Below are 11,480 nucleotides of genomic sequence, written 5' to 3' on the forward strand. Positions count from 1 at the left end.
TGGTGAATTCTTAAGTCAGGGATGGCGTTTTTGGTCATCTCTCCTCCTTTAATAAATAATTTATTCAAAAAATTACAACTAATATTGACATTCAACTGAGAAAAATGTCACAAGACAATTTAAGCTTCTGAGAACGTATTATTAAATGGTTACCTTGAAGCTGAATAGCAGTTAAGGGTTGGCAGAATAAAAATTAAAGTGCATGTAGAAAGACCCTGCAATGATTGGAGATGAAGGTTGAATGGAGGTAAGAGGATTCACCTTCACTCCTGCAAGAGCAGCAGGGTGAATGTGCTACCAGCTGGCTTAGTCATATTAAGACAATTACATTTAATGCATCTCCTCAAAGTAAATAATAGTTTAAAAAACAAATTTAGCTGTTTTTTATCATGAATAAATTAATTTTAATACAGAAAATTAATATTTAAAATTTAAAAACTGTTTAAGTGAATGAAATACATATTCGTATATTTTCGTTTATATAGAACTGCAGCTTCTCACACCCCCATTCTCCCAAGGACATCTTGGTAACAAATATATATTTAAATCGATTGCTCCTGACAAATAAGTTGGAAGTCCTGGAGGTGATTCAGGGCAGGTGGGTAAATCCAATACTTTTACAGGTCTCTCTTCTCTTGTGGAAAGTGTTTTGATCATGCCAAGATTTCTCATGAGGGGATGATTCCCAATAAGTTGGAAAGATTCTCCCAATGGTCCACAGTTGGTAAGCAGCAGAATTAAATCTTCCATCCTGTCTTCGTAACCACATGCAGTATATGAGAGGACCACTTGGACTGGGGAATTTCACTTTCTACATTGTTCTAGTTGGAAAAGCCTCACCAACAGCCAGCAGAGACTGGGACATAACCACAGCCTGTTCTGTAGTATTAATTTTCCTCAGGAAATTCTAAGTGCCTCTGGTTAGGAACCACAACTTCAAGCCTAGATCTGTGTGAGAATGTATGTAGGTCTGAGGAGCTCGGTCTGAAAGGGGTCCGTACTTAAAATATCACTCCTACCATTTACGAGAAAGCTTGTTCCACTGCTCAGGGGAAAGTTAAGTGCCAGTCTCTCCCAGAAGAGCTTTCCTTCTCCAGGCTTTTTCCAGGAACTAGATTTTGACAACACTGATGACAATTTTCATTTGGTTGCCCATATATTTATCAAGGTAAGGACACTCAAGGCATACAGCTACCATTTAAAAGTAATCTCAGTTCCCAAGGAATCTTCATCCAGGATGAAAAACACAGGTTCCCCTATATCTGTATGATCAAAGTGGTAAATCTAAGGGCTCTGAATTTGTATAATCTCTTCCGGTGAACTCAATGATGATTTCACGGAAAAGGTAGCATTTAAGCTGAGGCTTGAAAAATGTTTAGGATTTGGGGTGGGGTTTTTGTTTTTGTTTTTGTTTTTTTCTAATTTAAATGAATTAACTCATTTAAATGAAATACATGTTCATTATGAAAAAAACAAATTGGAGAGTTTAAAGAAGTATGTGGGAACAGAAGGGGAAAAAAAATCAATTAGCACCAGAAGCAGCTTCTTTTGTTTCTTTCTTTTCTGCATTTTTAAATACTTGAGACCATATGAAAACATACACACTTTGGTCATATTTATCAAGATTTTTTGAAGTGCTCATAGCCTTTAGCTCAGTAGTTTTGCTTACAGAATCTATAAAGGTTATAATTAGGAATGAAGATAAAGACCCATGAACAAAGATATTCATCATGTCATTTTTATAGTGACATATATGGAAACAATCTAAGAGCTCCCCAAAAGAAAGTGATTAAGAATGACCAGCAGGAGTTCCTGTTGTGGCTCAGTGGTTAACAAACCCAACAAGCATCCATGAGGACTCAGGTTCGATCCCTGGCCTTGTTCAGTGGGTTAAGGATCCAGTGTTGCCATGAGCTGTGGTGTAGGTTGCAGGCACGGCTCGGATCTGGCATTGCTGTGGCTGTGGTTTAGGCCAGGAGGTGTAGCTCTGATTGAACTCCTAGTCTGGGAACCTCCATATGCCGAGGGTGCAGCCCTAAAAACAAAAAAGACAAAAAAAGAATGACCAGAAGGAAGTTTTTGAGGACATGGAACTTTCCTTGGATAGGAGATGTTGACAATAAGCCCCCCAAAGCTAAAGGGTGAGAGAGGCAAGGATAAGAGTATACAGTAGTATAATATACAGCAAGTTGTGGGGGCATAGAACAGGAACAGCATGTTAAATTATCATCAGACGTTACACCTCAACTTGAATATAATTACTAGATTAGCTCTGTCAACAGGAGGGAAAGGACCAATATTGAGCTCCATTGGAGAACACTGAGGTGAGGGCTTCAAGACAACCCGGCAGTAGCTTAGCTCACAGCCTAGATTTCCAGTCACTTCCTGCCCACACACACATGATGCAGAGTAACTTACCTATTTCAGGGGAGAATTTGCAAAGAATAAACATTGGTTTCTACATCAGGCAGGTCCTGAACCATATTGTCAAGAGATGACCAACCCCCAACTACCCCTGTCTGAATCAGTAATCCTTACTTTAGACTCATTTTCCCTGACTGTTGAAACTTCAGTATTCTTTCTTAGGCTTCCTCGAATTTCTCTTTTACAGAAATAATTAATTGACAAGATAACCCACACTAAATGGATTCTGGAATTTAAGTTTCCTTATTCTGTACAATATTGATATTTTACTAGCAGTCCTCTGGAAAGAAGGTAGAGAAAATGTAAATTTCAGTTTAGTTTCAGGCAGGGAGATGCTTTTAAGACAATGACTCATCCTCATGAAAATGATGTTACTAACTCTTTGGGCTGATCTGGAGCTGGGGTCCTCAAACTCTAGAAGTCATCAGAGTCAGGAACAAAGCTCGGAAAAACAGATTGCTGGGCAGCACACCCAGAATTTCTGATTCAGACCTTGAATATTTGTATTTCTCACATGTTCAAGATGATGCTGATGCTGCTTGGTGAGGAAATCTTACTTAGAGAACCAATGATCTAAAGGGGCAAATTCCTCTAAACCTTGGTTTTATGACTCGGACTCCTGAAAACCTGCTTGCTTATTCTAGATGCACCTTTTCTTGTCTTCTGTATTCCAAGTGGGTTTTCTGCTTTGTCCTACTCTCTTCCTAGGTCCTATCCTGGTCCCAAGCTATTTTTTAATCTGCCTTTCTCTTCTACCCAGAATTAAGTCACTGAATTCATTAACTAGTTCTAACAGGTTTGTGTGTGGGCGTGTGTGTGTGTGTGTGTGTGTGTGTGGTGGCGGTGGTGGGGGTCTTTAGGGTTTTTATATATAATATCACATCATCTTCAAATGGAGACAGTTTGTCTTCCTTTCTGATTTGTATGCCTTTTATTTCTTTTCCTTGTTTAATTGCTCTGGCTTAAACTTCTAGTACTACGTTGAAAAAAGTGGAAAGAGTGGGCTTGATCTTAGAGGAAGTCTTTCAGCTGTTCACTATTGATTATAATGTTAGCTGTGGCTTCTTGTAGATGGCCTTTATTATATTGAGGTATAGTCTCTCTAAACCTACTTTGTTGAAAGTTGTTTTTTTTTTTTTTTTTCCCACTGTACAGCAAGGGGGTCAGGTCATCCTTAGATGTATACATTGCAGTTACAGTTTTTTCCCCCACCCTTTCTTCTGTTGCAACATGAGTATCTAGACATAGTTCTCAATGCTATTCAGCAGGATCTCCTTATAAATCTATTCTAGGTTGTGTCTGATAAGCCCAAGCTCCCGATCCCTCCCATCAGGCAACCAGAAGTCTCTTCTCCAAGTCCATGATTTTCTTTTCTGAGGAGATATTCATTTGTGCTGGATATTAGATTCCAGTTATAAGTGATATCATATGGTATTTGTCTTTGTCTTTCTGGCTCATTTCACTCAGGATGAGATTCTCTAGTTCCATCCATGTTGCTGCAAATGGCATGATGTCATCCTTTTTTATGGCTGAGTAGTATTCCATTGTGTATATATACCACCTCTTCCGAATCCAATCATCTGTCGATGGACATTTGGATTGTTTCCATGTCCTGGCTATTGTGAATGGGGCTGCAATGAACATGCGAGTGCATGTGTCTCTTTTAAGTAGAGCTTTGTCCGGATAGATGCCCAAGAGTGGGATTGCAGGGTCATATGGAAGTTCTATGTATAGATTTCTAAGGTCTCTCCAAACTGTTCTCCATAGTGGCTGTACCAGTTTACATTCCCACCAGCAGTGCAGGAGGGTTCCCTTTTCTCCACAGCCCCTCCAGCACTTGTTATTTGTGGATTTATGAATGATGGCCATTCTGACTGGTGTGAGGTGGTATCTCATGGTAGTTTTGATTTGCATTTCTCTTATAATCAGCGATGTTGAGCATTTTTTCATGTGTTTGTTGGCCATCTGTATATCTTCTTTGGAGAAATGTCTATTCAGGTCTTTTGCCCATTTTTCCATTGATTGATTGGTTTTTTTGCTGTTGAGTTGTGTAAGTTGCTTGTATATTCTAGAGATTAAGCCCTTGTCAGTTGCATCATTTGAAACTGTTTTCTCCCATTCTGTATGTTGTCTTTTTGTTTTCTTTTGGGTTTCCTTTGCTGTGCAAAAGCTTTTCAGTTTGATGAGGTCCCATGGGTTTATTTTTGCTCTCATTTCTATTGCTTTGGGAGACTGACCTGAGAAAATATTCATGATGTTGATGTCAGAGAGTGTTTTGCCTATGTTTTCTTCTAGGAGTTTGATGGTGTCCTGTCGTCTATTTAAGTCTTTCAGCCATTTGGAGTTTATTTTTGTGCATGGTGTGAGGGTGTGTTCTAGTTTCATTGCTTTGCATGCAGCTGTCCAGGTTTCCCAGCAATGCTTGCTGAATAGACTTTCCTTTTCCCATTTGATGTTCTTGCCTCCCTTGTCAAAGATTAATTGACCATAGGTGTCAGGGTTTATTTCCGGATTCTCTATTCTGTTCCATCGGTCTGTCTGTCTGTTTTGATACCAGTACCACACTGTTTTGATGACTGTGGCTTTGTAGTATTTCTTGAAGTCTGGGGGAGTTATGCCTCCTGCTTGGTTTTTGTTTCTCAGGATTGCTTTGGCGATTCTGGGTCTTTTGTTGTTCCATATAAATGTTTGGATTGTTTGTTCTAGTTCTGTGAAAAATGTCCTGGGTAATTTGATAGGGATTGCATTGAATCTGTAGATTGCTTTGGGTAGGATGGCCATTTTCACAATATTGATTTTTCCAATCCAGGAACTTGGAATATCTTTCCATTTCTTTCCATCTTCTTTGATTTCTTTGATTAAGGTTTTATAGTTCTCGGCATATAGGTCCTTTACCTCTTTGGTCAGGTGTATTCCGAGGTAATTGATTTTGTGAGGTACAATTTTAAAAGGTATCATTTTTTTGTATTCCTTTTCTAATGTTTCATTGCTGGTATACAGAAATGCAACTGACTTCTGAATGTTAATCTTATATCCTGCCACTTTGCTGAATTTATTAATCAGTTCAAGGAGTTTTGGGGTTGAGTCCTTAGGGTTTTCTAGGTATAGAATTATGTCATCTGCATACAGTGACAGTTTGATCTCTTCTCTTCCTATATGGATGCCTTTGATTTCTTTGGTTTGTCTAATTGCTGTGGCTAGGACTTCCAAAACTATGTTGAAGAGCAGTGGTGAGAGTGGGCATCCCTGTCTTGTTCCAGATTTGAGTGAGAAGGCTTTCAGTTTTTCCCCATTGAGGATTATATTTGCTGTGGGTTTATCATAAATGGCTTTGATTATATTCAGGAATGTTCCCTCTATACCCACTTTGGTGAGGGTCTTGATCATGAATGGATGTTGAACTTTGTCAAATGCTTTTTCTGCGTCTATTGAGATGATAATATGTTTTTTGACCTTTTTTTGGTTAATGTGGTGTATGATGCTGATTGATATGCGTATGTTGAACCATCCTTGTGAACCTGGGATGAACCCAACCTGGTCATGGTGTATAATTTTTTTGATATGTTGTTGGATTCGGTTGGCTAAGATTTTGTTGAGAATTTTTGCATCTATATTCATCAATGATATTGGGTGATAGTTTTCTTTTTTGGTGGTATCTCTGTCTGGTTTTGGAAGGAGGGTGATGGTGGCCTCATAGAATGTCTTTGGGAGTATTCCTTCTTCTTCAACCTTTTGAAAGAGTTTGAGGAGGATGGGCACCAATTCCTCTTTATATGTTTGGTAAAATTCACCTGTGAAGCCATCTGGTCCTGGAGTTTTATTTGTAGGGAGTCATTTTATGACCTCTTCAATTTCACTTCTAGTGATCGGTCTGTTCAGTTGGTCTGTTTCTACTTGATTCAGTTTTGGCAAGCTGTAAGATTCTAGAAAATTGTCCATTTCTTCCAGATTGTCAAACTTGTTGCCATACAGTTGTTCATAGTATTCTCTTATGGTTTTTTGTATTTCTGCTGTATCCGTTGTGATTTCTCCTTTTTCATTTATAATTTTGGTTATTTGGGTTCTTTCTCTCCTCTTTTTAGTGAGTCTGGCCAGGGGTTTGTCAATTTTGTTCACCTTTTCAAAGAACCAGCTCTTGGTTTTATTAATTTTCTCTATTGTTTTTTGAGTCTCTATTTTATTGATTTCTTCTTTGATCTTTATAATTTCCTTCCTTCTGCTGACTTTAGGACTTCTTTGTTCTTCTTTTTCCAATTCGTTTAGGTGGAGGGTTAAGTTGTCAATTTGGGATCTTTCTTCTTTTTTGAGAAAGGCCTGGATTGCTATAAATTTCCCTCTGAGCACTGCTTTCGCAGCATCCCATAGATTTTGAGAGGTTGTGTCTTCATTATCATTTGTTTCAAGGTAATTTTTAATTTCCTTCTTGATTTCCTCATTGACCCATTGGTTTTTTAGTAGCATGTTGTTTAGTCTCCATGGAGTAGGTTTTTTCTCTTTGCTTTTCCCATGGTTGATTTCTAATTTCATGGCATTGTGGTCAGAGAAGATACTTGAGATAATTTCTATGCTCCTAAATTTATTGAGATTCGCTTTGTGTCCCAATATGTGGTCGCTTCTTGAGAATGTTCCATGAGCGTTTGAGAAGAATGTGCATTCTGCTTTTTTTGGATGTAGTGTCCTGAAGATATCAATTAAGTCTAACTTTTCTATTGTTTCCTTTAGGATCTCTGTTGCTTTATTGGTTTTCTGTCTAGAGGATGTGTCCATTGATGTGAGGGGGGTATTTAGGTCTCCTACTGTGATTGTATTCTCATCAATATCTCCCTTTATGTCTGTTAATATTTGTTGTATGTATCTGGGTGCTCCTGTATTTGGGGCATATATGTTGACAATAGTAACATCCTCTCCTTGGATGGATCCCTTAATCATTAGATAGTGTCCTTCTTTGTCTTTCTTTATGCCTTTTGTTTTAAAGTCTATTTTGTCTGGTATGAGCGTTGTGACTCCTGCTTTTCTGTCATGTCTATTGGCGTGAAATATTTTTCCCCACCCTTTCACTTTCAATCTATATGTATCTTTTGTCCTAAGGTGAGTTTCTTGTAGGCAGCATATTGAAGGTTTTTGCCTTTTTATCCATTCAGCCACTCTGTGTCTTTTGATTGGGGCATTCAGTCCATTGACATTTAAGGTGATAATTGATAGATGATTATTTATTGCCATTTGAACCTCGTGTTCCAGTTGATTCTATGGTTCTCCATTCTTCCTTTCTTTTTTTTTTTTTTTTTTTTGGTTGGATGGTCTCCTGTTATTATCTGCTTGAGTGCTTGAGTGTTTTTATTTTTTTCATTTTTTGCAAATGCAGTATTTGGTTTTGGCTTGTGGTTGCCCTGTTTTTTAAGTATGCTAACCCCTTCCCATAATTGTGTGTTTTAGCCTGATGGTCCTGTAAGTTCAAACACTTCATTACTATATTAAAATTAAGAAGAGAGACATACATACAATCAAAAAGGGTTATTTACCTCCTGACATCCCTTGCCCACATTTTATGGTTTTGATGACTCTTTTTTATTTTTTTCTTTTTAATTTTATTTTGTTTGAAGCATGTTCATGATTAAATCTGTATGCTGGCTTATTTGAGTGACTGCTCTCTGATTGCAGTTTCCTCAGTCCTAGTTCTTCCTCTTCTTCTTCTTCTTTTTTTTTTCTTTTCTTTTTTCTTCCCTTTCCTTCCTTTCTTTTTGGTTTAGAGAAGCCCTTTCAATATTTCCTTTAACCTGGGTTTTGTGTTGCTGTATTCTTTAAGTTTTTGTTTGTTGGGAAAAATTTTTATTTCCCCTTCTATTTTAAATGGTATTCTTGCTGGATAGAGTATTCTAGGTTGCATATTTTTTCCTTTGAGCACTTTAAATATCTCTTGCCATTCCCTCCTGCCCTGTAGTGTTTCTGTAGAGAAATCAGCTGATATTCTTATGGGGGTTCCCTTGTAGGTAGCATTCTGGTTTTCTCTTGCTGCCTTTAGGATCCTCTCTTTGTCACTAACTTTTGCCATTTTTATTATGATGTGTCTTGGTGTGGGTCTGTTTGGGTTCAGTTTGTTTGGGGCCCTCTGTGCTTCTTGTATCTTGAATCCAGTATCCTTTAGATTTGGGAAGTTTCCAGCGATAATTTCTTCAAATATATTTTCAATTCCCTTATCTTTTTCTACTCCTTCTGGAATTCCTATTATGCGTAGATTGGCCCGCTTTATATTATCCCATAGGTCTCTTATATTGCTTTCCAGTTTTTTGATTCGGTTTTCTGTCTGTTGACCAGATTGAGTGATTTCCATTATTCTATCTTCCATATCACTAATTCGTTCTTCTGCATTATTCATTCTGCTTTTTACTGCCCCTAGTTCAGTTTGCATCTCTGCCAATGAATGTTCTAGTTTTTCTTGGCTCCTCCTTATATTTTCTAGTTCCTTTCTGAGGGTATCTGCATTACTGTTCATATCTTCTCTTAATTCCTTCAGTATTTTCAGTATTTCTCTTTTGAACTCCAGGTCTGTCTGACTGCAGAGATCTGTTTCATTGTTGACTGTTTTAGGTGAGTTCTCCTGTTGGTTTGACTGGGGGTGGTTTCTCAGCTTCTTCATCTTGCTTGTTGTTTTCTTTCTCCTGAGGGAGTTGTACTCTCCATGATCGGGCAGTGTTTGCCTTGTCACCGCCGTGGAATATTTCCTGAGGGCTGGCGTTGTTGGTCAATCTTTTTTGAGGCAGTGTGGCTTTTCTGGAGTGTTGATGGGGCTAACAGGGTCTCTTTGAAGCAAGGAGGACTTCCTGAGGGCAGACAGGACTGGGAGGTCCACCCCACGATGGTAGCAGATTTCACTTGGTCATGCAGAGCTTGCTCTGGTGTTTTTAGGCTGTGGGGTTCTTGCAGGGGGTTGGCGGTGTTGGGCAGCTGCTCTTTAGGGGTGCATCACCCCCTGGGGGCTGGAGCAGCTATCTGGGTCACTGAGAACCTGAGAGGCTCTTCCCTAGGGCCGCCCAACTCAGAAGGACAGCCTGAGAATGTAGGCGGATCTTTTCAGAGTCTGGCTGAGCTTGTTGCAGCTTTTCTGGGCTGCAGGGGGTCCTGCCTGGAGCTGGCAGTCCTATGCAGCTGGTCCACTAGAGCATCCCCTGGGGGCTTGGGCGGGTAGCAGGGCCATTGGAGACCGAAGAGGCTCCTCCCCGGGGCAACCCGACTCAGAAAAACCGTCCGAGAATTAGGCGGATCTATTCACAGCCTGGCTAAGATTGTTCTAGCTTTTCTAGGCTGCAGGCCTTTTCTCGGGGGCTGGTGCTGTTTGGTGCTGCTCTGCGGAAGTGTAGCCCCTCCAAAGGGCAAGCAGGCCTGTGCAGGGACAGCCCCTGCGGTGGTAGGCTTCAGGCAATTGTTGAGGCCAGCCCTCCTGGATGGCAGGCAGACCCAGGTCCGGTGAGAGCGTAGGGCGTGGCGGGGGTGGGGGGAGGGGATGCACTGGGAAGCAGAGTTTTCAGCTAGCTAGCGGGCCTGTAAGCTTGCTGTGGCGTGGGGGGTATTCTATGGGGACCCACCCCTTCTTCTCTCCCCTCCCCAGCACGGGCGCAGACCAGGCTCTTCTCCCAGGTTCCCTCTGATGTGGCTTTCCCTTTCCCCACCCCTGGAGTATTGCTCCCTTCCTCTGCGACAGCTTTGTTTTCTAGTCTCCCAGGCAGTCTCTGCCCCGTCAACTGGTTTCTAGATCTCCCAAACAGTTTCTGCTCTGCCCCATCCCCCCAGCCCGTTCTCAGGATCTAACCTCTGGAGCCGAGGTCTCGGTGCCCAGCCCCCACCCAGGCATCTCAATTTTTGGTGACTGTGTCCGTAGTTCAGATGGTCCGTTCGGTTCTCGATCTGCTTTTCAGAACTCCAACTTACTGCTACACTCTTCTCTGCATCTGGAGATTCCTCTGGTTTGTTTGATCTTTCCCCCGAGTTGGTGACTTTCCAGGGTGCAGGATCCCTTTCTCCTCTGCAGTTCCCTTTTGGGAGCGCCCGTCCAGGTCAGATTCACCTTCTCTCACTCTCCTCTTTTCTCTTGTTTTACCTAGTAATGTCACGAACTTCTTGCCGTTATTGGAGTTTAGGTTCCTCTGCCAGCGATTGGTTGCTGTTCTGTGCGAGTCATTTATTCTGTAGATGTGCTTTTTTTGTTGTGTTTGTGGGAGAGGTCGAGCGTGTCTTCCTACTCCTCCGCCATCTTGTCCTCTCTCCTGTTGAAAGTTTTTAATCAAGAATGGATGTTGAATTTTGTCAAATGCTTTTTCTGCTTCTGTTGAAATGATCGTATTTTTTTTCTCCTTCATTTTGTTAATGTTGTGTATCACATTGATCCTATAGTGCCTTTCTCTGGCTTTATGTCAGAATAATGCTGACCTTGCATAAATGTTTACAAATGTTCTATCTTCTTGTTGGATTGACCCCTTTATCATTACATGGTGGCTTTCTTTGTCTCATATTTGTCTATTTTGTCTCACAAAAATATAACTACACCTGTTTTAGTTTCCATGTGCATGGAATATCTTTTTCTATACCTTCACTCTCAGCCTGTGTGTGTCCCTAACACTGAGGAGAGTCTTTCTTATGGAACATATACTTGGGTTGGGCTTTTTTTATTCATTCAGCCACTCCATGTCTTTTGACTGAAGAATTTACTGCAATTGCCCTGAAAGAAATTATTAATAGGTATGGACTTGCCATTGCCTTTTTGTTCATTGTTTTCTAGCTGTTGTGTTCTTCCTTTGTTCCTCTCTTCTTGTTCTCTTCCTTGCATTTTTATTATCTATAGTCATATGCTCAGATTTCCTTTTTAAAATTTTTTTGTATCTACTATAAGTATTTGCTTTGCGTCTACCATGAGGCTTACATAAAATATCCTATAACGGTCTGTTTTAAGCTGATAACAGCTTATATAAATGCATAGGACTGCCAAGCCAGGTTCTGCCCAGTGATGCTTCCCATGGAAGTTTCTCAACATTCCCAGGAGCTAGGACCGCCCCTTAGGGACTCTC

Source organism: Sus scrofa, chromosome 1, assembly GCF_054392235.1.
Source record: "Sus scrofa isolate SSC_HxYL_T2T_F1_AM1 chromosome 1, Sscrofa_HxYL_maternal_Yorkshire_Landrace_v2.0, whole genome shotgun sequence".
In the NCBI taxonomy this organism is placed as follows: Eukaryota; Metazoa; Chordata; class Mammalia; order Artiodactyla; family Suidae; genus Sus; species Sus scrofa.